This window comes from Anabrus simplex, chromosome 11 (assembly GCF_040414725.1).
Source record: "Anabrus simplex isolate iqAnaSimp1 chromosome 11, ASM4041472v1, whole genome shotgun sequence".
NCBI lineage: Eukaryota > Metazoa > Arthropoda > Insecta > Orthoptera > Tettigoniidae > Anabrus > Anabrus simplex.
This window is the reverse complement of record NC_090275.1, coordinates 4,648,135-4,675,093: the sequence shown is the minus strand read 5'-3', so window position 1 is coordinate 4,675,093 and position 26,959 is coordinate 4,648,135.

The following is a 26,959-nucleotide window of genomic DNA, read 5'->3' as shown; positions in this document are numbered from 1 at the left end:
CTAAATTACCTACAGTATCTTTATCTTAGTGAAATGATGAATAAGTCAATCATTTCACAAGAAATAATCAGCAAGATCCAAGAAACAAACTGAACACTATTTAATACAACCACACTCAATCTACTGCATATCAGATCTCCTGTCAAACGTTTCCTGAATCCCGAACAAGAAGATACAGAGGGCATGGCTCCTTTGTACACTCTGGTGGCATTACCGAGAACCGGTTAAATACCCTGCATTCCAGCGCCTGCTTCAAGGGGAGTAGAAAAGATAGTAATGGTAAAAAAGTCAATTTTTGTTTTTTGTGGAAAAATATTATTTGGAACTTCCTCTTCAATTTGTTGCACTTTTCATTGATTTTGGGGACAAAATGTATTTATAAATTTAAAAGAATGTTATCAGATGTCGGTAGCACATATTCTGTGGGGGTCGCTGGTGCGAACATGATGATTTGGCTCTGTTTACGGTCGGATGCCCTTCCCGACGCCATATGGAGGGATGTAATCACTATTGCGTGTTTCTGTGATGGTTGGTAGTGTAGTGAATTGTGTGAATATGAAGAGTAAAGTGTTGGGACAAACACAAACACCGATTCCCCGGGCCAGAACAATTAATTAGAGGCGATTAAAATCCCCGAATCAGTCGGGAATTGAAGCCGGGACCCTCTGAACCGAAGGCCACAATGTTGGTTATTCAGCCAATGAGTCGGACAGTTAAGAAAAGATATCTCGGGAACTATTTGATATAGGAGGCGCTAATTTATGTTGAATTATAGTAAACATCTTGTTGCATAAGTTGGCTGCATTGATTGTTATGGTAATACTTCCTGTCGGATGTTTATGTGGAAGAAAAAATTGTAGAATCCATGTTTTTTGAGTGACGTTACACTTTTTCAACTGTTATTTATAGTAAAGCTATATAATTTTGTGATTGTTTCCCATTTCCCAAAGAACTAATTAAGCTAGAGCTCTGAAGTTTTTACCTCTCATTATCAAAGTCTATTTTTTAAATTGATCTACAATGGTAGAGATACCACATACAGTTTGATCATAAATATAAAAAAATTACACATAAGAACTTGATTTAAAAATTCTTATCTTGATTTCTAATAAGATAAATCCAAGAAAGTAGATAAAAAAATGTATCAGGTGTGATTCTATACCCTTTCGAAATTTCATTTTTATTACCTTGGACACAGACCCCGGGTGTAAATCTGTTAAATTTAACATCAGTGGGATAGGCATTTGATAATCCCCTTTACACGTAGAATCGGAATTTCTGGAGAATCATTAGAATCAGAAAGAAAATGGAAGATGGTCTTTCTTTTAGAACACTAAATCTTTAGTACTTGGTGGGCTTTGTTCGGTTAATTATTTTAATTATTTTGTATTTTAGCTTAGCAAGGTCAGTAAATACTTACATATTAAGAAAAGGTTAAGTAATGACAAATTAGAATAGTTTTGTATTTGAACTCGAAAGTCACATTTACACGATACCTGTGCTCGCTGGCCTCGGAGCGACGTCTGTCGGCTATTACTGGCCGATGACGTCACGTGAAGTGCATTCAGCCAAGTGTAGGGGCGGCGGGAATGTTAAAGTGTCATTAGTAGAGGATGTGGCCACTTTACTGCTTGATACGCATGACACAATATCCATACTTGTTTTCTTTTCAAATGAGGCACTGTCACCCTCCGAAAATACTGTATCTACGGACGGGATGGGGAGGCAAAGGTCAGGTTTTGAAGGAAGGCCGTCTACGTTAGGAACTTCTAGAGTGGCTTCCCACTGTTTACATATAATTATACGAACGTTCAATCTGTGTTCGAAATAGAGTTAACACGTCAATTTGCTGATGAGATTGCACCCCAGACAGATGTGTTCGAGCGGTGCCGAATAGCTAGACTGTTGCTCCTTTCCCCGAACCATATTTGGGCAATTTTCAATTTTATTCTGGCTGAAAGTAATCGAAAATGTGTCCAGTTGCGCGTAAAAAGGACCTAAAGTCGGCACTGGGCGTGCTGAATCAAAGTGTCTGTGGTGTAAAAGTTGCGCTCTCTGTGGGTCTTCTTAACGAACTTGAGTCTTCACCACTCGATATCATGAACAATTTGTGCAATTTGTAAGAAAATTAGTGAAAGCTGTAATTGTGTTTTCCTAAAAACACAGTTTTCTTCATAGCAACAGTCAAAACCTAATATCTTCTGAAGTGTTGCACCCAGAAGCATGAAGTCTTATTTAAATACTCAGTACCTTATGCCAATTTTAGAATCACAAAAATCTCAAAAATGAAAAAAAAAAACCACTTTAGATCCCTTTCCGCAAACGAGTCACAAATAACGCACGGATATTCACCCCTGCAATGTATACAACTTTTCCCACAGAACTGTGTTCTACACTACGACTTCATCAAATGATTTGTACGAAATTAGGAACTACCGCTACCATTTCACAATGTTGAAGGGAGAAATAGTGACCCGCACCACATGCATCACAGAACGAAACAGGCTTGAAGATGGTTTTCCGTGGTTTCCCACTTTCACACCAGGCAAATTCTGGGGCTGTACCTCAATTCCTTGCCACTCCTATTCCTTTCCTGGCCCATCGTCGCCATAAGACCTATCTGTGTGTGTGACGTAAAGCAACGTAGCGGTTATTCCCTTCTATGTCAGAAAACAATGTCCCTCATCTTAGTTAAAAGAGTAAGGAAATCTTATGTTTGGTATGTTGCGCTGCACTGTGCTGAGACCTGGACGTTAACCGCGAGTTAGATTAAAAGGCTAGAAGCCTTTCAGATGAGGTGCTGCAACGGATAAGTTCTGTGCAGAAAAAAGACGAACACTGAGGTATTGACCGAGAAAAGAGACAACTGGTGAGTGATACTTGGTTGGGCTTCGACACATGAATGTGGTGATGGAAATTTTGGAAGATAAAATACCAGGGAAACGCCCTTGCGGAAGATCAAGAAAGAAACATTCATGAAGACATTTCGTGTGAACTCAGGATGCAGGAGCAAAACGTACATCACAGGATCGACCCATTTGGAGAAGACTCATCGCAGGCGCAAACGAGTTATTAGGCGGAATTACTGAATAATAATAATAATAATAATAATAATAATAATAATAATAATAATAATAATAATAATAATAATAATCTATTACTCCAGGCGCAACCACGATGTATGGCGTTCACAACCCCTACTGTTTATGCTGCTTTCGCTACAGAGATGTGGTGTGGGGAAGAGGAACTCGGAACTAGAGCAATGATAGTGTAGTATTGTTAGTATACGAAAGCTGTGCCCAACACAACAATGTATATGAGCTTAAACATGAAACGGTGAAGCCCCAGCAAGTGACGGACGATGAAAACAGCTCAGATTGATAGATTTAGCTGTGATCTTGTCTCGATAGAGAATTAGTTATTTACATTACTGTTTGTCTTTCAGTTCTACTCTAGCTTACACATTCTAGGTGGTTTTTCGGTTATTTCTGAGCTCTTTAAATGCGCCTTCTACTACAATTTTTCAAGCAGTACTATTTGCTATAAAATAGGCAATAAGATGGTGCTTACAAAATAATTACAGGTCTCAAATATCCGGTGATTGTCAATCTTCCATTACCGCCATAAGAGGCAAATATAATCCGCACCCACTGGCATCATCTTATCCAGCAACTTGCAAACATGTTTTAATTGGGTAAAAGGTCATGCTGGGACTGTAAGAAACGACATGGCGGACATGTTAGGACGGCATATATATTCTCGTGCCCCGTATCTCATGGGAAGGAGATATTCAGAAGTGAAGTAGAAGAGAGTTGGAACTTAGTGACATGACACGCGGAAGTTGTTCTTCCCAACCGTTCATCAATGTTTAACATCAGTATCCTTTGAACCCACTTTTACACTTACACAATTTATTACTGGACATGGTCAATTTAGAAGTTATTTTCAACGGTTTGAAATACGATCACCAGAGGCAGTGCCAATCAGAACAAACAGTCCACTACACGCTATTCTGTTAGGACACCGCCAGAGTGTGTCATATAAACCCGTCGCACCAATGTCATCTATACTTTCCTCTGTTAAAACTGTTCGTGTGCGCGCATCTTTGTATTGCGCACTGAGCCAGTACTACGGTACTCGTGAAGGTGGCAGGAAATTGCTCAACAAATGCATCGCGTTCCCGTCGAGCCGACTCGAACTTGAAATAACTTTTGCATACGAAAATACTGTGTTGCAGTGATAGCTGTCAGACTGGCGACTGATGCTTGCCAGGTCGAGACCCACACTTTTATAAGGTAAGATTGCATATAACACTGTATACACGCGGGACGTAAGTTCGGCCGAGGCAGCTTCCGCAGACACCGTGCGTTCGCTCTCAGTTTATATGACAGACTCGAACAGGTGTTTCACTTGAGCTTATTAAGTAAGTAATAGATAATTTTTATAACTCATTCTAACATTTAATATTGTATTGTTATAAATGTTAGCCCTTTTCAGGTAAAATAGGACTACCTTCCGTGGAGAATAAATAATAAAAAATAATGAAATGGTTTTCCTATTCGTGGGTCGTCAGCTTCTTGCCCTATCCAAGTGCTGGGGCTTGAACTTGGGATCGTAGTTTGGAGACGACAGGGTTACTACCTGAAACTGGAACTGCTTCCACTCCTTCTCCCATCTCCCTTGGTCAATTCTTGTTCTCTTCGGAGCCCTTCGTGCAAGTTCACATCCTTTTTCGTTAGCCGATACCTTTATTGTTAGAACTCCTCCATTCTCGTGCACTGCGCCCAGCTCGCTGATTGCCTGTAATACACGACACGGACCGTACACATTCATCGCCTGCGGACTGCCACAAAGACTTTAATTTGGCCGACATCCGCTAGCACAGGAAATAATAAATAATTCTTTCATCATATTCGTGTGGAGAGACCCATTACTCTGTTAAATGTAATATCGTACATCGCTCAACTCGCTAATGGTATTAAAACTTTCCAAGAACATGGTAATAATAATGATTTGTATGTGATACACACGAGGTCGTTCAACTGCTCGTAACAAACGAACTCGAGTGTCACAAGGAAAGCCTTAGGCATCCCCATGCTACGAAAAACGTACAATAAAGCAATTTCCTCATTTTGCCGAATGTTAAAGGTTTAAAGGACACGAAAAATTGTAAGTCTTGGATAGCTCTATAGAACTTTAAAAAAATATCGAAAATTACTTCCGGTCTAAATGCAGTTCCGGAAATACAGCTTTTAATCGCTGGCTTTTTTACTTGTTCTCTTGTTTATTCAAATCCTAGCCAAATTAACTTATTCTTCTTCTTTGTCTGTTTACCCTCCAGGTTTGGTTTTTCCCTCGGACTCAGCGAGGGATCCCATCTCTACTGCCTTAGGGCGCTTCCGACTCTGGGTAGGGATACAACTGGGAAGGATGACCAGTACCTCGCCCAAGCGCCCTCACCTGCTATGCTGAACAGAGGCCTTGCGGGGGATGGGAATATTGGAAGGGATAGATGGGGAAGAGGGAAGGAAGTGGCCGTGGCCTTAAGTTAGGTACCATCCCAGCATTTGCCTTCAGGAGAAGTGGGAAACCATGGAAAAACATTTCCAGGATGGATGAGATGGGAATCGAACCCACATCTACTCAGTTGACCTCCCGAGGCTGATTGGACGCCGTTCCAGCCCTCGTACCACTTTTAAAATTTCGTGGCAGAGCCTGGAATCGAACCCGAGCCTCCGGGGGGTGGCAGCTAATCACACTAACCACTACACCACAAAGGCGCACCCCAATTAACTTATTTACATAATTCCTTGTGTAATGTGTTCCTTGGTTCAATAACTTCAGGCGTATTTCGATTTTTTGAAAAATATCCACACCCAATGTAATTATAAGGGCTAAGTAATACTCTACATTGACTCACATTAGCGCTCGTAGTGGTAGAAGAAGGCAAACTGCTCATCTATTCGACCGGATAACGATGATAAGGAAAAGGATCGTAATTTTTAGGAATAAATACTTTATTACATTTTATTTACCTAAAATTCGTAGCTCATGTCTTCAACATTGAGTTGCTTGCCTGAAGCTGTGGATTTTTATATTATCCAAGTGGGGTGCGAAATGTTCAACTGACAAGGGAACAAGGACGCCTCGAACGTCGCCGCCACGGTAACGATAGTCTACTTCGTCTTCTTCACAATCAATAAGTCCCGTGTATTTTAATATCATCAGAGTTTTCTCGAGGACTTGCGGTTTATTTACCCTGGAAGGCAGTGAATCCCAAACTGGAGGGTGTGACAGATCAGATAATTTAGTCTAAAGAAGAAAAGGAGCTGGTGACGTCATAAATAGAGGACGTAATGTATGTTGGTGTCACAATGGTTTTGTTGTTAGTTGGTCGAATCTTGCAGTTCTGACGCGACAACCAGGCTGCATACAGTCGATTTCTGGTGTACTCAGGCTTTTAAGGATTTAATCCGAGTGACTGAGTACCGTCCGATTCGAAATGTGGGACAAGGTAGTTATGATGAATAAGCCAAAAGATCTCGAAGTTGTCTAAGGATACAGCATTTGATGCCTTTCGGCTCAGTTAACTGTTAGATTCTTCAGTGTGACGAAACTAATTTCTGAAGTATAACTCTGTTACCATGTATTTTCTTTCCCAGGTAGTTTATAAAAAATATGTATTCAAAAGTTAGTTTTGGGAGACTGAACAACCTAATGTCCGCCTCTGTGGTGTAGTGGTTAGTGTGATTAGCTGCCACCTCCGGAGGCTCGGGTTCCATTTCCGGCTCTGCTACGAAATTTGAAAAGTGGTACGAGGGCTGGAACGGGATCCACTCAGCCTCGGGAGGTCAACTGAGTAGAAGAATGTTCAATTTCCTCCTCAGCCATCCTCGAAGTGGTTTTCCGTGGTTTCCCTCTTCACCTCCAGGCAAATGCTGGGATGGTATATAACTTAAGGTCACGGCTGCGTCCTTCCCTCTCTCTTCCTTGTATAGCTGTTCCGATCTTCCCATCCCAACACATGGCCTCTGTTCAGCAGAGCACGTGAGGCTGTCAGGGCGAGATAGTGGTTCTTTTTCTCAGCGGTAACCTCGAGCCAATGTTCCTCGTTCCAGGACACTGCCCTTGAGGCGATAGGCACTGGCTGAGTCCGAGGGAGAATCCAACCCTGGAGGGTAAACGGATTAAAGAAGAAAGAAAGAAAGAAAGAAAGAAAGAAAGAAAGAAAGAAAGAAAGAAAGAAAGAAAGAACCTAAGAGTTATAAACTAAAAAAAAAGACAAAGGTCACCTCCGTACAGGCCATGAAATCCCTTGGAGGAGTGGAAGGTAAAGGCTTCCACCATTGTTAACCGCGGCACGTGATGGGATAGAGTGGTTAGCTCTACGCCCGGCCGCCTTTGCACCCAGGAATTAACCTGGTACTCATTTTTGGTGTAGGCTGAGTGAACCCCAGAGCCATATGCACCTCCGGAAGCGGAAATCTCGTTTCTTAAATTTTACGACTTCCTGACGGGGATTCGAACCCACGTCGTTCCGGGCGAACCGAGCACGCCTTTACCGCCTCGGAAGGCAGCCCCTGTTATAAACTTAAAACATGTTCGAAATCCCTGAATAATCACAAGACTCGGGAGGAGACCAAAAATTGAGTTGGTCTTTTGTTTTGAAAAATGGATGATTTGATGGTCTAAATAAAAATCCCGATCCGTCATGTGCAGTGCTGTTAAAAGTGGTCTCTGAGCTCGATATGATGGAGCCACAACGGTGGTGACAAAGGCAAGCAGGGGTCCAGTATTATTCAATTTATGTGGGTGAACGCCTAGCGCCGAGGCCTTCGGGTTCGATTCTCAGTCATTTCCGGTTTTTTAATCGTTTGAGATTAGTTGTTATATCACCGGGACTGGATGGTTGTGTTTGTCCCAATACGCTCCTCTTCGTATTCAGACAACACATCACAGAACTATCTACGTCTCGCGAGAAGTAACAGGAACTACACTTCTTCTTCTTCTTCTTTTTCTTTTCCTACAGCTTTTCGGACACCTGTGGGGTCGCGGGTGCGAACTGCGTCGCACGTGTGGATTTAGCCCTGTTTTACGGCCGGACGCCAACACTACATGGAGGGATGTAATCACTATTGCGTGGTTGGTTGTCTGTATGTGATGAGGGGAGAAGTAACAGCCACTACAGTCTTAGCTACAAACATCAGTCCATTATGCAGTGCTTGTGCTGCTAAAGCACAATTTCACTGCCACTTTCAATCTTCACGACAGCACCGCGGACGGAACCGATGTTTATTGTCAGGCCTTGAGACTTGAGATAAGCGCATGCGCGGTAACCATTCTCTTCTCCGCGACTTCTTGTCAGACGACCATAGTGCCAACAACTACAGAAACACGCAATAGTGATTACATCCTTCCACATAGGCTTGGCGTCGGAAAGGGCATCCCGTCGTAAAACAGGCCGAAACCCACACGTGCTCGCACGCATGACCGCGCAGGTGTGGAAACACATGGTAGAACATCTGATCTTTCCTTTTTACGGAACGACGACTTTAAAATCGGACTTACGGACACTCAAGCTCGTTGGGGTTGAAACCGTTTTGTTCCAGAGGGCGGGATGTTGGAGTGGGAGGTGCGAGGAGGTCTGTCCGCTGTTACACCTAGTGTTTGGTGGCCCCGCCGAAGTGTCGCGCTGAACAACACGTGCGCCAAATTGCGTGCGTGAAGTCATGGTAAGAATTTTAACGTCTGTCGAGGGAATTTTTTGGTACAGATATTTTACGAACGTCTGTATTAATATCTGCGCAGTGCTTTGTGTGTGCAATCAACTAGTTTTCTATTATTTCGAGAAAATGTCGCACTGTTTCGTTCCTGGTTGAAAATCGGATTACGGAAGGAAGCCTGATGGGTAGCCGACTTTTATACCGCCAAGAGATAAGCAATAATTATCGTCAACCATGACCTGCATTTTCCGGCATATTTAATTAATTTATACAGGCGGACTGTTTCGTTGTGAACGTTCCCCGTGTGAGGTGGAAATTAAAACCAGCAGTGGGTACCTCATATTTTTCCAGATTTGCCGAAATACCTGTGCACTGAGGTAAAATGGCGAAAGGCACCCAGTAGGAAAAGGAACGAAGAGGATAAGGAACAAGAAGACATGAGTGGTCAACCTAGTTCTCTTACCGATGGTGTCTCTCAAAAGGCGACAACTCGTAATTTAATGCGAGTCAAATGTCTGATTTCTCAATCAAAGCTAGGATTAATTTCTTACTAGTGTTGGCTTCTGAGTGTGTGATTCGAAGCCGTGTATCGATTCATTCAAGTGTCCGAGTGAATCGATTTACAGGAACGGCGAGCTCACGGCGCACGATTCGGTTGACTCGCAGCAGACAATGCTGAGTGGCTCACTCACGGACCAGTCGACCGGCTGCATAGCTAAATGGTTAGCGTGCTGGCCTTTGGTAATCGGAGTCCCGCGTTCGATTCCCGGCACGGTCGGCAATTTTAACCATGATCGGTTAATTTCTCTGGCACGGGGGCTGGGTGTATGTGTCGTTTTCATCATTTCATCCTCATCACGACGCGTAGGTCGCCAACGGGCGTCCAGTCGAAAGGCATGCACGTGGTGAGCCGAACATGTCCTCGGACACTCCCGGCACTAAAAGCCATACGCCACTTCATTACGGATCAGTGAGACACAACACACACACGGTTCGTTATCGGCACACTGGACATTGCAGCGAGACATACAGAGCCATGGCACACTGAAAGATTCGTACGCTAAGACGGGCTGTCGCTCTCAGCTCATTTGAAAATAATACCCATTTTCATCCACTTTCTTACAGGAAAGTTTAAATAATATATGGATTTATTTGCAGTGTTAGAAAGGTAGTCAAAACATAATTCCAAAATAACTAGCTAGTAAGTAGGTAGGCCATTAGGTTCTTCTATTTATTAGTTTAATAATCAGTGTTAAAACTTAGTTGACATTCGGCAATTAATTCAACTGAACTCTCTAGCCCACCTTGTGACTATAAGTCATGTTCGTGACCACTCGAGATTGTCTGTTTTATATTGCCAAGAAGCGCTTAGTATTTTTTCAGTTCGTATGTCACATCATTGCACTAGACTTCGGTATTCGAATCACGAGATCACCGGTGAATGAGTGAGCCGACTGACGCAGTAACAAAATAATCCTCTACGGATAGAAAGAGACATATTTTCAAAGATGACTGCGGATAGGGTCGCTTAGCTATGAGCTTGCATTCGGAGGATGGTAGGTTTGAATCCTACCTTCAGCAGCCGTTAAGATGGTTTTCCGTGGATTCCTATTTTCACACCAGGCAAATGCTGGGGCTGTACCTTAATTAAGGCCACGGCCGCTTCCTTTCCACTCCACGCCATCGTCGCCGTAAGGCTTGTCTGTATCGGTGCGAGGTAAAGCAACTTACTTGATTTATATGTAATATGTAGGCTATTTGTTGTGAACAGAGGTATTTTTACATCTAATTCTGTATATATAATAGAGCTGTCACTTTCAGAGAACTGAGGGAAAACCATACGTTACGGTCGTGTATAAAATTTGAGTTATCTCAGTTCTTCTTCTTCTCCTTCTTCTAATTATTAATAATATTATTATTATTAACTACGTAAGTTTTGTATAGTAATATATTTGTTTTTTATTGTGTACTTGCCGTGAATACAATGAAATTTCCATGTTTTTTAAAATAATTTAAGAAGAGACTAGGCAAACAATGATAGGGAAATTAAAACAGAAAATATTAAACCAACATGCAAGAACAACCAAGATAACTTACCTGAAAGGGGTAAGTGAGTGGAGAGCAAGCTTAGAGTGGATCATGCACGGCCGACATCTGTATCACAACCTACCTACAAATGTAGAGTTTAATTCCGAACGGATGTCATGAAAGAATAACACCAGTTTTGGGAAAGGTAAAACTGAATAGAGGTACATAAGGATTACAGAAGGATGGATGATCTTGATTAATTGGCAAGAAAAAGAAACAAGTTATTAATTAAATAAACAGAGAAGGATAATAAGAGAGAAATGAAACCAATATCTTAGCACGGTAAAAATACATGAATGTTCCGCGGGCGCAGAAATCAGGAAGGGATTGGCCTCCCAAATATAATTAACAGAAAAACACCGCACAAGGAAAGCAAAGGGATCAAACCGCAAATAATTAAGTTAAGGGAAGTTTAAAACAAGGTCAATAAAAATCACCACTGACACATCACGCCCAATGAAACACAAGGAGAAACTCTCCTTAATTCAATAATATAATTAATTAATTACTGGGGAATCTCAAGCGTATTCACAGTAAGTCAACCATGAAGTGGTGAAAACAAATATGAGAACAGTAACTATCACTACTAAATCTTTTAGGCCAATGTTAACTCAAAAGAGAGAACACTCCTTAGGCTAATTCAAAAATAGTTCATCAAACGTAACAGAATAGAATAAGTGATGATATCGACGATCATTAAAACAAGCCTTGGATTAAATGAGTAATCAGTAAATATCAGCACAGACTAAACTAGCCTATCAACACCAACGTGTCACCAATCGCAGTCAAATCAGACACCAGATATCATTCTTAAAACAAAACTTCTCACAATGAAGAGTCACCAAGATGACGAGAAAAATTATGACATGCGATCAAAACAAAAAGGTGAAATGATACAATCGGCCGGAAGCTCCAATTACCAACAGTATCTGACATTAGAAGAATTAAATAAAGGAGACGCTGGAAGGATAACCAACATATTTACACATGGGTAAGTACAAGACTGAAAGCCTTCATGAGAAGGACTGAATCAAAATTACTGACCACCCAAATATATATATTAAAAATCACAAACCGAAAGAATAATAGGATTTAGAAAAGGGACAGTAAATGAAGTTCACAGAAACAGCTGTAATATGATATAATATCAAATACACTAACAAGAATGCCGGTGATCCAAGGGAGGTTGGAGTGAAAATGCAGATCGAAACGATAAAACAATAGAGTTACCAGATCAACAGAAGAAACAAACCTTTCATAAAATTGCCACCTCAAAAGGGGGGATAAACCCCGGCAATATAACGCAGCCTACATAACACTTCTGACTCGTAGAAAGAACAGAGATCAACTGCCAAAATGGCTACCTCCAACACTCACTAAGGCCGTCCGCACTCCCGTTAGTAATGGCAAGAAGTGGAGGAGACTGACCAATACAGGACTATAGCTTACAGATTAAGAGGGACATGATTAAACAAATTCTAATGTTAAAATAACCTTACACGAGCAAAGGCCTTAAAAATTCGGTTTTCGTAATATTCCATTTTATATCGTGCATTGTCTTGGAGCACGCTTTAACTCTGCGAAAGATCTCGCTACTATGTATTCGTCAAGCTGTGAAAAAAAAAACAGACGGTAGCAATTTCGCCTAAAGATAGACTTTCTGACATGTAACGGTTTCGCCTAGGGATAGGCTACGTGATACGTGACATGTAGCGGTTTCGCCTAGGGATAGGCTACGTGACATGCAGCGGTTTCGCCTAGGGATAGGCTACGTGACATGTAGCGGTTTCGCCTAGGGATAGGCTACGTGACATGTAGCGGTTTCGCCTAGGGATAGGCTACGTGACATGTAGCGGTTTCGCCTAGGGATAGGCTACGTGACATGTAGCGGTTTCGCCTAGAGATAGGCTACGTGACATGTAGCGGTTTCGGCTAGGGATAGGCTACGTGACATGTAGCGGTTTCGCCTAGGGATAGGCTACGTGACATGTAGCGGTTTCGCCCAGGGATACGCTACGTGACATGTAGCGGTTTCGCCCAGGGATAGGCTACGTGACATGTAGCGGTTTCGCCTAGGGATAGGCTACGTGACATGTAGCGGTTTCGCCTAGGGATAGGCTACGTGAAATGTAGCGGTTTCGCCTAGGGATATGCTACGTGACATGTAGGGGTTTCGCCCAGGGATAGGCTACGTGACATGTAGCGGTTTCGCCCGGGGATAGGCTACGTGACATGTAGCGGTTTCGCCTAGGGATAGGCTACGTGACATGTAGCGGTTTCGCCTAGGGATAGGCTACGTGACATGTAGCGGTTTCGTCTAGGGATAGGCTACGTAACATGTAGCGGTTTCGCCTAGGGATATGCTACGTGACAAGTAGCGGTTTCGCCCAGGGATAGGCTACGTGACATGTGGCGGTTTCGCCTAGGGATAGGCTACGTGACATGTAGCGGTTTCACCCAGGGATAGGCTTCGTGACATGTAGCGGTTTCGCGTAGGGATAGGCTACGTGACATGTAGCGGTTTCACCTAGGGATATGCTACGTGACATGTAGCGGTTTCGCCTAGGGATATGCTACGTAACATGTAGCAAGAGTATGTAGCCTGAATGCTTCTTGGAACCTCAACAGCTCCGGCATTACCTGTCATATATGACCTAGACGTAACTGCACAGATTTACTACGTAAATGTGAAGTGTGGTAGTTTCCTGTTGCCTTCATCACACAAGAGACGTGTTTCTCGAAATATTGAAACTTCTACTAGTGTAACTTGTTACGGGCATGGAGCTAACCACTGCGACGATCAATGCATAAATCTCTTGTTCCTGACTCGGTCCGCAATTGTATGTTATTGGCTTTACGTCCCACTGACTACTTTTACAGTTTTCGCAGACGCCGAGGTGCCGGAATCTTGTCCCGCAGAAGTTACTTTACGTGCCAGTAAATCTACCGAGACGAGGCTGACGTATTTGAGCACCTTCAAATACCACCAGACTGAATCTGGTTCGAACCTGCCTACTTGAGCTCAGAAAGCCAGAGCCTCAACCGTCTGAACCACTCAGGCCGGACTACCGTGTTATTATTGTAAGTGAGCCTTCTGACTTGTGGGATAGCATACCCGCAGTCAGCTGGAGGGTAACTTGTATCTATTTACCTTGATGGTACGTATTTTAGTGCTCAAATGTCCTCAACAGACTCTTGGTGGATCAGGCACTTGTGGACTTAAGATATAATTTCCTTGTCTACGCTGAACTGCGCGCGTAAGTCCGCTCCATGGCAAAATGGTTAACGTGCAGGTCTTTTACCACGGGGGCCCCGGGTTCGATACCCGGAAGGGTCGGGAATTTTTACCATCATTGGTTAATTGCCCTGGCACGGGGGCTGGGTGTATGTGTCGTCTTAAACATTATTTCATCCTCTTCACGACACGCAGGCCGCCTAGGGGCGTCAAACTAAAGACTGCCTGTGTCCTGTGATGCTGCAAGGGAAACTCCAGCGTTTAGAGTTTAACATTCTGAAATTTGTTTTCTTCTTCAATAGTGAGCTGTAATTTCCTTTAAGAATGTATGTATACTGTTTTAGTTTCCTTTGTACTGCAAAGTTGTTACGAACAGAATAAATTAGAGACCTGTGAGCGCGTAGTTTTCAGATTTAAATGTTTTGTCAAAGTGTGGGCCGAGTTTAATTAAACCTGTGAAGTATGTAATAGCAAAACAGGTTTCACCTTCGCTTGACAGCTAGTTCGAAGTTTGTGTTCTCGTTTGAACAAGACAGTGTAAAGTTTGTAAACGAGTTGGAGTGTATTTTGTTCTCCTGAATTCAACACGAAGTGATTTGTTTGCGACGTGGAAGTGATAACGTAGGGTATTACTTGTGTTTGAGAATGTCTTCCCGACAAAGTTCGTGTGGGGAAATTAAGTTGACGTACAATTAACAAAGGTTGGAAGTGTGTGCCGTGAGTATATGTGTGTATTTATTACCCATCTGATGAGTGATAACCGGTGATAGGAACGGGAACTACTCGCTATAAACTCAGTGACTCATCGCGAGTGGCACAGTCATGTTATTTTCAAGTGCAGCATTTTAGTATTACTACTGTATTGATTAAATTCGCGAAATGATCCACAAAGATCCAGCGACGTCTGTAGGAGTGGACTCAAGCTCAGTTACATGCAAGCTGCATGAAATTTAAAATGTATTCGCGTCATCAGAATAAGTCAAATTATTTATATAATTAATATGATTGTTATATTTATTTCTCACATGCTCATGCTATGTAGTGAATTGAAGTCAGTGTAGTTATTGTGAGGCGAAATTATCAATAACGACAATTTCTCTTTCACAATTGAAATCGCTGCTAGGTTAGTAAGGCGTTCCCCGGTCCTAGTCCTTCTCAGGTATTGTGTTCTGATACGTTTCGTTGTCGAGCAATTTCATTCTACCGTGGAGGTTGTCACAGGAAGAACTGACACAGTTTTTAATAAATCTGTCATTTCCTTGACACACCCTTTCATTTTGTTAACTTTTCAGAAAATATTGTCACAATCTTTATGCGTAATTTTGTCAAGAGGGCATAGTCTATTTATGTGACTAATAGCTTCTCGATCGTATAATTTAGGTAAGTTGCAGAGGATTTTTGAAATGCATGAATACATCTGCGGAGGGTTCAGCACAGAAGCGATGTGAACTATATACAGGGTGCATCTAAACTATAGCGATAAATACCACGGATAGTCTTCGTGTTATGTTCAGAACGATGGCGCAATCAGATGAGGCCGGGTGCGCTGCTGGTGTGCGACAGAGGAGGGAGACAGAGGTAATGCGCGACACACCGTCATGAGTATGAACATCTGCTGTAATCAAACCATTGGGCGTATTGTTTCCTTCGTTCAGTACAATGTTGTGAGTGAAGGAGTGGGGCGGCATCGAGCATGTTAGCAGCAGACGAGAGGGTGCATTCCCTGCATGTGCAGTTACGTCTGTTTAATAAACGCATTGTGCATATTGCTTGTACCGGGCGACTCAGTCGTGCGGTTAGGGGCGCGCAGCAGTGAGCCTGCATCCGGGAGATAGTGGGTTCGAACCCTACCATCGGCAGTCCTGAAGTTGGTTTTCCGTGGTTTCCCATTTCCACACCACGTAAATGCTGGGGCTGTACCTTAACTAAAGCCACGGCCCCTTCCTTCCCGCTTCTAGGTCTTTCCCATCCCATCCTCCCCGTAAGACCTATCTGTGTCGGTGTGGCATAAAACAAATTGTAACTTACATACATACATACATACATACATACATACATACATACATACATACATACATACATTACATACATACTTACATACATACATACATACATACATACATACATACATACATACATACATACATACATACATACATACATACATACATACATACATACATACATACATACATACTTACATACATACATACATACATACATACATACATACATACATACATACATACATACATACATACATACATACATACATACATACATACATACATACATACATACATACATACATACATACATACATACATACATTATCATTATAGACTGTTATGCCTTTCAGCGTTCAGTCTGCAAGCCTCTGTGAATTTACTAAACGTCGGCACAATCCTCGATTTGTAACTAGTGTTGTGGCCTCATTTAGTTCTATACCTCTTATCCTTAAATCGTTACAAACTGAGTCTAACCATCGTCGTCTTGGTCTACCTGTACTTCTCTTACCCTCCATAACAGAGTCCATTATTCTCGTAGGTAACCTATCCTCCTTCCATTCGCCTCACATGACCGAAGCCGATTTATGCGTACAGCTTCATCCATCGAGTTCATTCCTAAATTGGCCTTTATCTCCTCATTCAGAGTAGCCTCCTGCCATTGTTACCACCTGTTTGTACCGGCAATCATTCCTGCTACTTTCATGTCTGTTACTTCTAACTTACGAATAAGATATCCTGAGTCTACCCAGCTTTCGCTCCCGTAAAGCAAAGTTGCTCTGAAAACAGACTGATGTAAAGCTAGTTTCGTCTGGGAGCTGACTTCCTTCTTACAGAATACTGTTGATCGCAACTACCAGTTCACTGCATTAGCTTCTTTCTCTAGATCTACGAAACATAAACACAACCGCCTCCTCCTCTCGTTGCATTTTTCAATTACCTGGCGCATACTGAAGGTCTGATCCTGACAGCCTCTCTGTGGTCTGAAACCACACTGGTTTTCATCCAACTTCCTCTCAACGACTGATCGCACCCTCCCTTCCAAGATGCCAGTGAATACTTTGTGCCTGGTATACTAATCATTGAGATACCTCGATAGTTGTTGCAATCCTTCATGTTCCCTTGCTTATAGATAGGTGTAATTACTGCTTTTGTCCAATCTGAAGGTACGTTACCAACATTCCATGCTAATTTTACTACTCTATGAAGCCATTTCATCCCTGCCTTCCCACTATACTTCACCATTTCAGGTCTAATTTCATCTATTCCTGCTGCGTTACGACAATGGAGTATATTTACCATCCTTTCCACTTCTTCAAGCGTAATTTCGCCAACATAATTTTCCTCCTTCCCATGAACTTGGCTGTTCGCAACACCACCACGATGATTTCCTTTTACATTGAGAAGAGTTTCAAAATATTCCCTCCACCTCTCAAGTGATTCCCAGGGATCTATATGAGTTCACCTGAATTACTCAAAACACTGTTCATTTCCTTTTTCCCTCCATTCCTAAGATTCTTTATTACTGTCCAGAAAGGTTTCCCTGCTCCTTGACCTAGCCTTTCCAGGTTATTACCAACATCTCCCCGCGGCTTCTTTTTGGATTCAACAACTATTTGTTTCGCTCTGTTTCTTTCATCTACGTACAAATCCCTGTCTGCCTCGGCCCTTGTTTAGAGCAATTTCTGATAAGCCTTCTTTTTACGTTTACAAGCTGCTCTCATTTCATCGTTCCACCAAGATGTTCGCCTTTTCCCATCTTCACACACAGTTGTTCCTAGGCATTCCCTTGCTGTTTCTACTACAGCATCCCTGTATGCCACCCATTCTCTTTCTATATTCTGAACCTGCTTACTGTCTACTGTTCGAAACTTCTCACTAATCATATCCATGTACTTCTGTCTAATTTCCTCGTCCTGGAGATTTTCTACCCTTATTCGTTGGCAGACAAATTTCACTTTCTCTACCCTAGGCCTAGAGATACTAAGTTCACTACAGATCAGATAGTGGTGTGTATCATCGAAAAATCTCCCGAAAACTCGTACATTCCTAACAGATTTCCTGAATTCGAAGTCTGTTAAGATATAGTCTATTATGGATCTGGTTCCCCTAGCCTCCCATTTGTAGCGGTGAATAGCCTTATGCTTGAAGAATGTATTCATAACTGCTAAACGCATACTAGTACGGAAGTCCAGCAAACGCTTCCCATTCCCATTAGTTTCCATATCTTCCCCACATTTACCAACCACCCTTTCGTATCCTTCAGTTCTATTCCCAACTCTCGCATTGAAATCGTCCATTAGCACTATTCTATCCTTGCTGTTGACCGTGACCACGATGTCATTCAATGCTTCATAAAACTTGTCAATTAATCCTCATCTGCACCCTCACATGGTGAATACACGGACACAATTCTTGTCCTAATTCCTCCAACTGACAAATATACCCACATCCTTCGCTCATTTACGTGCCTAACAGAAACTATGTTGCGTGCAATGGTATTCCTGATAAAGAGCCCTACCCCAGACTCTGCCCTTCCCTTTCTACACCCGTCAAGTACACTTTGTAATCTCCTATCTCTTCCTCGTTATCTCCCATCACCCGAATATCGCTTACTCCTAGCACATCCAGATGCATCCTTTTTGCTGACTCAGCCAGTTCTACTTTCTTTCTTCCATAAGCCCCATTAATATTGATAGCTCGCCATCGAATTCCCTATTTCGTTCGCCATGTTGTTTCCAAGGAGTCCCTCGCCTGTCAAATGGGAGTGGGACTCCATTACTCCCATAGGTCGGAGGCCTGCTTAAAATGTTCTGAGGTCGGTAAATTCATGAAGCAGGATGCTACCCTACTTGCACATAGCCCAAGTGAGGATCTCTCTAACGGGTTATGGACCACCGGTGGATTGTATAGTCCTAGCCGCCTGAGCACAACGAGGGCCATGTCCGAGATGCCCACTCCCATTCCATAGCAACTGGTATCCCGACTCTCAGGACCACTTACTTGGCCACTCAGCCGTTGCCCATGGTTCACGGACTAGGACGTGACTACAGTAACCCACACCATGAACCATAAGAAATTGTAAAAGAAAATATATTACCTGTAAGAGACAAGAGCGTGTGCATTACCTCTGTCTCCACCATAGCACGGTAGCGGCATAGAAATGGCGGTGAGTCGCGCGCCCGGTAGTAACAACGTAACCTCATTTTCTCTGTCAATTAACACTTGTCGGTACACATGTGATACAGCCTGTATATATTATACGGAAAGCTCTTAGCCTTTTCTGCTGAATATTGCCTATTATCTCGAAAAAATGTGATATGCTCATCGTGCTTGATTCTTTTCTGCCTGCTTTCTATTGTTCCCAATATCTTCTAAAGTTACCTTCTTCGAAATGTGAAAATCTGACATTTTTTAGTTGGCCTGGGTCTACAGCGCCCACCCGCTGAGACGCCTCAGCAAAGATCGTACGCACTGTTTAAACAAATCCATCTGTACTTGGCTGAGAATTTAAAAAGAATCGTATTTCTTATTCGGCTGTCTCCACAGTAACAAGGAAATACACTTCTTAATTTGCCGTCATCTCTGTCTGTCTGTCTGTCTTTTGTCTGTCTATCTGTATGTATGCGCATCGCAAGAAAATGTCTGAAGACAATTTAATGAATAAGGTCGGGGAATAAGGCGGCTGTATATAATTTTATTAACACTGACTGAAATGGTACTTTAGGGGAAGACCTAAATATTTAAAATATCCGGACCATTTTGTTAAGGAAATGGTCTCTCTTCAGACATCTTAACCACCTACGTTGTATTGTACTTTCTGTGTTGGTAACCAAGTCATGTCTCTTATCAGAGAACGAACACGCAATAAGTCGTGTGTCACATAGTAACACGTCCTACTCTCCATGATATAACATGTACTAGGTATGTAACACGTAAAAAATCAATTTATTATTGACATTGGTTGGGGATCATCCAAAAATTTGTGTACCGCTACAAAATTTTGTTTCGGAAGTGACGTACCATTAGTCGTTACTGTAGGCCTTGGTCGCCAAAGATGCTGCGACTGTGACCCAGAGTGTGTTGAAATAGAGAGCCTACAGGAGACACTCCGAACTTACTGTATATACTAGCCGATGACGCGAATACTCGTCAGCCGCTTTGTGTATGAAAGTCGCTTATTCAAGGGCATATAAATTAAGTGTTCTGTTGCTCAGGGACCGTACATCCCTTTTGATGCGTTTGTGTCCTTTTCGCCGTAATGTAATGTTTGTTTTATTTTTATTTCTTTTCCAAATACATTCGTTCAGTAAATCATTGAATTGCTTTTTTTTTGTTTTCACTCTCTTAATTTATTTCGAGAGGATACTTACCTCATTTTAAAACAAAGACCACAGCTTCATCTCCACGCAACACATCACAATAGTGATTACTGATTACATCGCATAGGAATGGCGCCGGGAAGGGAATCCGACTTTAAAACTGGACCGCATACGTCCCTGCTGATCCCAGGAAACTTGGTGAAAAAGCTAGAAATGAGAAGTAGTACCAATAAAGTAAAGGGAAGACATATTTCAAAAACAAGGTGAAGTACGCAGGATGAAGCTCGAGCTGTTTCTAGCGGACAAACAGGAAGTACTGCGGCCTCAGTCTTGTTACCAAAAGACAGGAAGGGTCTCTGCATCATTGAGCTTTATTTGCTCGTTTCCTGTGCCTGGAAATAATCTATTTAGTGGAGAGTAACTCCCTGACATCTGATATCTTCACTTGCAGTACGAGGAGGGGGATTGTTTCTTCCACTATCTCTAGTATAGGCAGGAAGATAGATGTTTAAAATATGTCCTCTTCATTCAAAGCGCCTCCAGGTCGAGACGTATGGGTGTGTAAATGTTGTTTATTATTTCGTCATCTCGCAGGCTGGTCCGATCCTCACATACGACCACCGCAGTGTGACTTAGGATTGATGAGGTGTGGTTTCCTCGTCGTCGTACAAAGTGGTATGGGCTACATAACACTGTTGTGCAATGAAAAGTGTAATATTTATTTCACGGAAGTTTTTTTCCTAGAGATAATACAAATACACCACTCTCGTGTGCCGTGACAGGAGGGCCCTGTCTGAAGACAGGAGAGGAGATGGTCCACCCACGTCGCTCCCGTTCTCTGGGAACTGTGTCACACGTGTGGACTTGGTATAGTTTTACTGCCAGACGCCCTTCTTGACGCCAACGCTGTGTAGAGTGCGTAACATCGGAATATCACAGGAAATATTTTGATTTCCTGACAACTTGAAAATGTACTAGTCACTGCAGTGGAGGAGGATCTGATGATGCTGCTTGTTGTTTAAAGGGGCCGAACCTCTAGGTCATCAGCCGCAGAAGAAAGATCTGAGAGACCGGTTCAAGAAAGAAGTAATTGAGGAGACGGGAACACGGGGAACTGCCTGTACCGGCTGACAAGTGTTAAGCGTAGCTCTGAGTAACCCAAACTTCATATCATAAGAACAATACTTCTTCCTTTCTTAATCAGTTTACCCCCGAGGGTTTGTTTTGCCGTCGGACTCAGCGAGAGGTTCCACCTCTACCGCCTCAAGGGCAGTGTCCTGGAGCGTGAGACTTCGGGTCGGGGGTCAGGCCTCACCAGCTATGCTGAACAGGGGCCTTCTGGGTGGATGGGAACATCCAAAGGGATTGACAAGGAAGAGGGAAGGAAGCCGGCGTGGCCTTAAGTTAGATACCATCCCGGCATTTGCCTGGAAGAGAACTGGGAAACGAAGGAAAATCACTTCGATGATGGCTGAGGTGGGAATCGAACCCCCTCTACTCAGTTGATCTACAGAAGCTGAGTGGACCCGGTTTCAGTCCTCGTACCACGTAACAATTTCGTGGCAGAGCCGGGAATCGAATAATAATAATAATAATAATAATAATAATAATAATAATAATAATAATAATAATAATAATGTAATATAATTTCCAAGACACCCAAGTGTCGACATTTTGTCTCGGTAAATTTATTGACACAAGGCACTTTTTCTGAGCAGTTGGAATTTCCACTGCAGTGAGGAGGGATGGAATTTCGCTCTCTACCACCTGAGCCGAATAGCCAAGCGTTTAGCTCGCCAATTGTATGCCAAATTCTCTGATGGAATAAAACGGAAGGTCGAAACTGGCAGCCTGCACGCAGTAACTGACATTCAGCTCTCTCCAGTATGGAATACTGCATAAAAACAGGTGCTGCTCTCCGTCGTGAAGACCATCAACATTTGAGAACTTGTTCGAACATGAAGGAGAAGAATCTCCCTGTGGGTGGCGGCGGTATAATAACACCCATGGTATCCCCTGCCTGTATTAAGAGGCGACTAAAAGGGGCCTCAGGAGCTCTCTACTTGGAAGCGTGGATTGGCGACCACGGGGCCTTTAGCTGAGTCATGACATGGCTTCCACTTGTGCTAGGCTCCTCAATTTCCTATCCGACCTCTCTTGGTCAACTCTTTTTCTTTTCCGACCCCGACGGTATTAGGTTTGCGAATCCTAGGGAGTCTTTCATTATGTCGCCCTTGGTGGCCCTTGTCTTTCTTTGGCCGATGCCTTCATTTTTCGAAGTGTTGGATGCTTCCATTTTTCCTGTATTATTATTGTTATACAGGATGGCTGCCTAGTTGTACTTCTTCTTAAAACAATAATCACCACCACCACCACCAGCACTTGCATGTTGAAGTGATAAGTTGGATTACTTAATGAAAGCCTGATGTTCTGTAAATTACCTTTATTCCAGGCTTTATGGAATTTCATGTGTTAACGTTGTTGAAGGTAATTATTGATTGATTGATTGATTGATTGATTGATTGATTGATTGATTGATTGATTGATTCATTCATTCATTCATTCATTCATTGCACATAACCTCCGGGGAGACTTGATGCAGAGATCTTCTTATCTGACGCGCTTGGCCGATCGGGCGTCTTGATATGGTGATGATGAAGTAGCCTTCTCTTGACGAATAATAGCAACCGGTCTGCTCAAGGCTTAACATCACCATCCGACGGACGAATCATAATCAGGAGCATGATATGCCCTCACTGTAGCCTATACGAACACTGCGGAGAGGTTTGACATGAAGTGTAGTACACCAGCACCTCTCTAAGAACCACGGTGTGCTTGATGCCTAGCTCACGGCCGACTGGATCCCTAGCTGGAGCGACGCATCAAGTCGGCCGTGCCTAGCTCTACTGTACTTACGGCACTCAACATGCACTCTGCGTGCTCATCGTAATATCATTATGTTTAAATAACAAAATTACGTTCCCATAAGGAAACCGCAATATAATTTCATCGACTGTAAACGTTATGCTGTTTAGATTCTAACTTCAACACATGTTTGGCGTTTAGCTACCTCACATGAGACATGCTCACATTCCTAGCTTATGTCCGTTACATGGTCAGAATTCTTCCCCACATATTGTTCCTAGCATGTGACGGCTGGGTGCTGCTCAAAGAATTTAAATAGCGTGTAAGTGGAGAGAGTGGCTCTACTAACCACATGTGGACAAAATTATGGGCTTGATATTGCTTAGGTTAGACTCTCCTTTACGATATGTACGCCATCTCGCTCCTACATGCGGCCAGAGCTTACAGTATGCGTGGACTTGATTTCGATGATAGTTTACATGCCTCGCCCCTTGTTAGTGTCTACATGAAACAAGGTATAGGTCTAAGAATATTGTAATTAAATTATTACAACATTAACTTAAAATTAAATAAGATATATATAAAATAAAAATTGTGCCTGGACATTGCTCAGAATTTAAAAAAAACGATATTTCTGTATCGGTCATGCCCAAGTAACAAGGAAATGCACTTTTTAATTTTCCGCAATGTCTGTCTATATGCATGTACACAGGGCACTAGGAAAGTTTTGAAATGTGAGTGAACGCTTTAGACTTTTTCAGAATAATTTCCACCACACTCAATTCACTTCTCCATACGTCGAAACCAGTCACTGAACCAACTCTGCCACTTTCCTTCGGTTACATTTTCACACTCTAGATCCCATACTGCCAGAAGCTCCCCGTCGGATGCAAAACGCCGCCCTTTCAGCTTCATCTTCACTTCTGGGAAGAGTGCGAAGTCACATGGGGCAAGATCAGGACAGTATGGAGGGTGTTCAAGCATATTCAACCCTGATCTGACAAGAAAATCCATTGTTACATTAGCACGATGTGCTGGAGCATTGTCCTGATGCAAGAGCCAAGTGTTGAGCCGTGACCTTGGACGGAGTTGCTTGACAGCCTGGATGACGTGAGGCAGACAAGTCTCACTGTACCACTTCGCAGTAACTGTCCTTTGTGTTTCTAGCACAACCCGAGTCATGATGCCCCGTTTAGTGAAGAATACTGCAGCCATCCTTCTCATCACTGACCTTGACTTTCGTACAGTCACAGGAGTACCCTCAGCTTCAAACAGCCACACCTTGTTCTGGGATTTTGTTGGGACATCGTAATAATAAAGCCAAGTTTCGTCACCTGTAACGATGCTATTGACTCTACGCGAAGTCCCATTTTCAAACTGTTTTAGCATTTTTCGGCACCATTTCACTCGATGTGCCCTTTGTTCCTCTGAAAGTGAATGGGGCACACAAAGGGAACAAACATGGTCGTGTAGAATTGAATGAATAGCTGGTGCAGGGATGTGGAGGGTCTCTTCTACCTGCCGATATGTCAACCGCCTCTCTTGCTGCAACATTTTCCTCACAGCTTCAATGTTTTCCTCAGTCACTGATTCAGACGGTCGCCCAGCACGATGATCGTCTTCAACCCCAAAATTTCCCCTCTGGAACTCTTTGTACCAGCGGAAAATTGTTGTCCGATGTGGGCAGTGTTTCTCCAGCACAGGAGTCATTTCCTCCAGGCACTGGTCAACAGTTAATCCACGAGCAAAATTGTAGCGGATAATTGCGCGATATTCACCTTTACAGCATACTGACATCTGAACTTGCTTTCAGTCCCACTGCTTGGTAACAACTGGTGTGAAGGTCGCGCCTTCCTGTCTTCTTCACCGGTTTTTACCCCTCTTTTCATCCCTTACCATAGCAGGGATGTCCAGCCAACCGGTTTTGCGTAGTGCAAAACTTTTCTAGTGCCCTTTGTATGTATGTATGTATGTATGTATGTATGTATGTATGTATGTATGTATGTATGTATGTACGCGCATCACGAGAAGATGGCTGAAGAGAATTTAACGAAACTCCGTATGCAAAGTCGGGGAATGAGCCACTACAATCTAGGCAACAAATAATTTTATTCACGGTGAGTGAAATGGTAGTTTAGGAGAAGGCGTAATACTACACAACCGAAGTTACCGTTCGATTCGCGCACTGAGTACAGAATTGTGCGCATCTGTGAGCTCCTCGCACGATGTCACGCGAGCTGCACTAATACCCACACCTTACTTCATATTATGATGCCATCAATCCCACATCGGTGATTGTCACTCATTCGAATTACACATGGCGCATTGGGATTCAACTTTCCGAGTTATAAGAATTCTTTGGTATAAAGAGTCACCAAACGTGGGTCCTCCTTATCCGTACTGATTTATGAGGCGTTTCCTGAATGTCTCCCAGAGCTCTCACGTGCATGTTATAGAGCTAGCTGCGCGCCATGCGGTCAGAGCCCAGGAGCGTTTTATGTGCGCGGTTTCCTGCGGCCCGCCACTGAGATTACCAATTAATGGGCTCATTACAACACGCTGCGGTTCCCCCTTATTACAGTAGGGGGCGCTGTGTTGGACCCATCAATAATGTTAATACCTCACGTTTCGAATTATTGCCTCTGCACCAAAAACACAACACGAAACTTCATTGCCAACATCGCACATGATACTGTGGAAACTCTTATTCAGGAAATGCAAAACAGGAAAACTTACTCGATGAACGTACCAACCTTCCGTGAGGCTAAGATGTCACAGTAATAATTAGGCCCAATTCTTACGTCATAACTACAGTAGTCCGTATTTTAAGCCAGTAATAGGTTAGAAGTATCAAGTATAGTCTACACTACACAACGGTACCATTATGAGTCTTGCATAACCTGTAGGGGCACAGCTCATCAGAACTCGTACTCGATACATTACAGAAGAACGGGCTAGTCGACGCCGCCTAATAACCACATTAGTTTGCATTCTAACCCGGAGTCTGTTCGGCCCCGCGGTGTCACCCGGCGGCCCCGTGGGTTCGATTCCCGGCAGGATCAGGTTTTTAAATTGTAATGATTGATATTCCTGGCCTGGGGACTGGGTGTTTGCGACGTCCTTAATCATCCTTTCCTCGCACACAACATTCCACACTACCGCCATTCCAATTACACGCAGGTTCATACAATATGGTGCCAGTAGGGTAAAAGATTCACATGGGTCGACGCCCCGAACAAATAACATTTTTCAACTAAAAAAAAAAGGAGTCTACACGTAACCTATTTCTTCCTTGCATCTTAATTTAAAAATGTGTTTCAAGTCCATAAGATTGCAATGTGAGAAACTTACGAAACGTAAAAAGGGATGCATGAGATTTTTAAGACCTTTTCAATATTCGTTAAGTAAATCATTTTTCGGAGTCCGTATGGAGGTATCGGTTATTTTTACTCAGACTGCACATGTTATAGGAAAGCTGTGGAACTGACAGAACGTCCAAAGGGGCTTCTACAAGGCAATGGGGTCCAGTAATTTTTCGAAAAGAGAAAAGGGTAGGGTAGGCCCTTACTAATATGGCAATGAAAAGTGAATTTCCCTCTTGAGGACTGGCTATCGTCCGACTTCTCATCGCCTTTCTGTCGCTATTGGCATTAAACTACGGTTGCTAAGGGAGATCAGCGGGTGTGTGTGTGTAGTAACATATTCCATCTGCCAAAATAT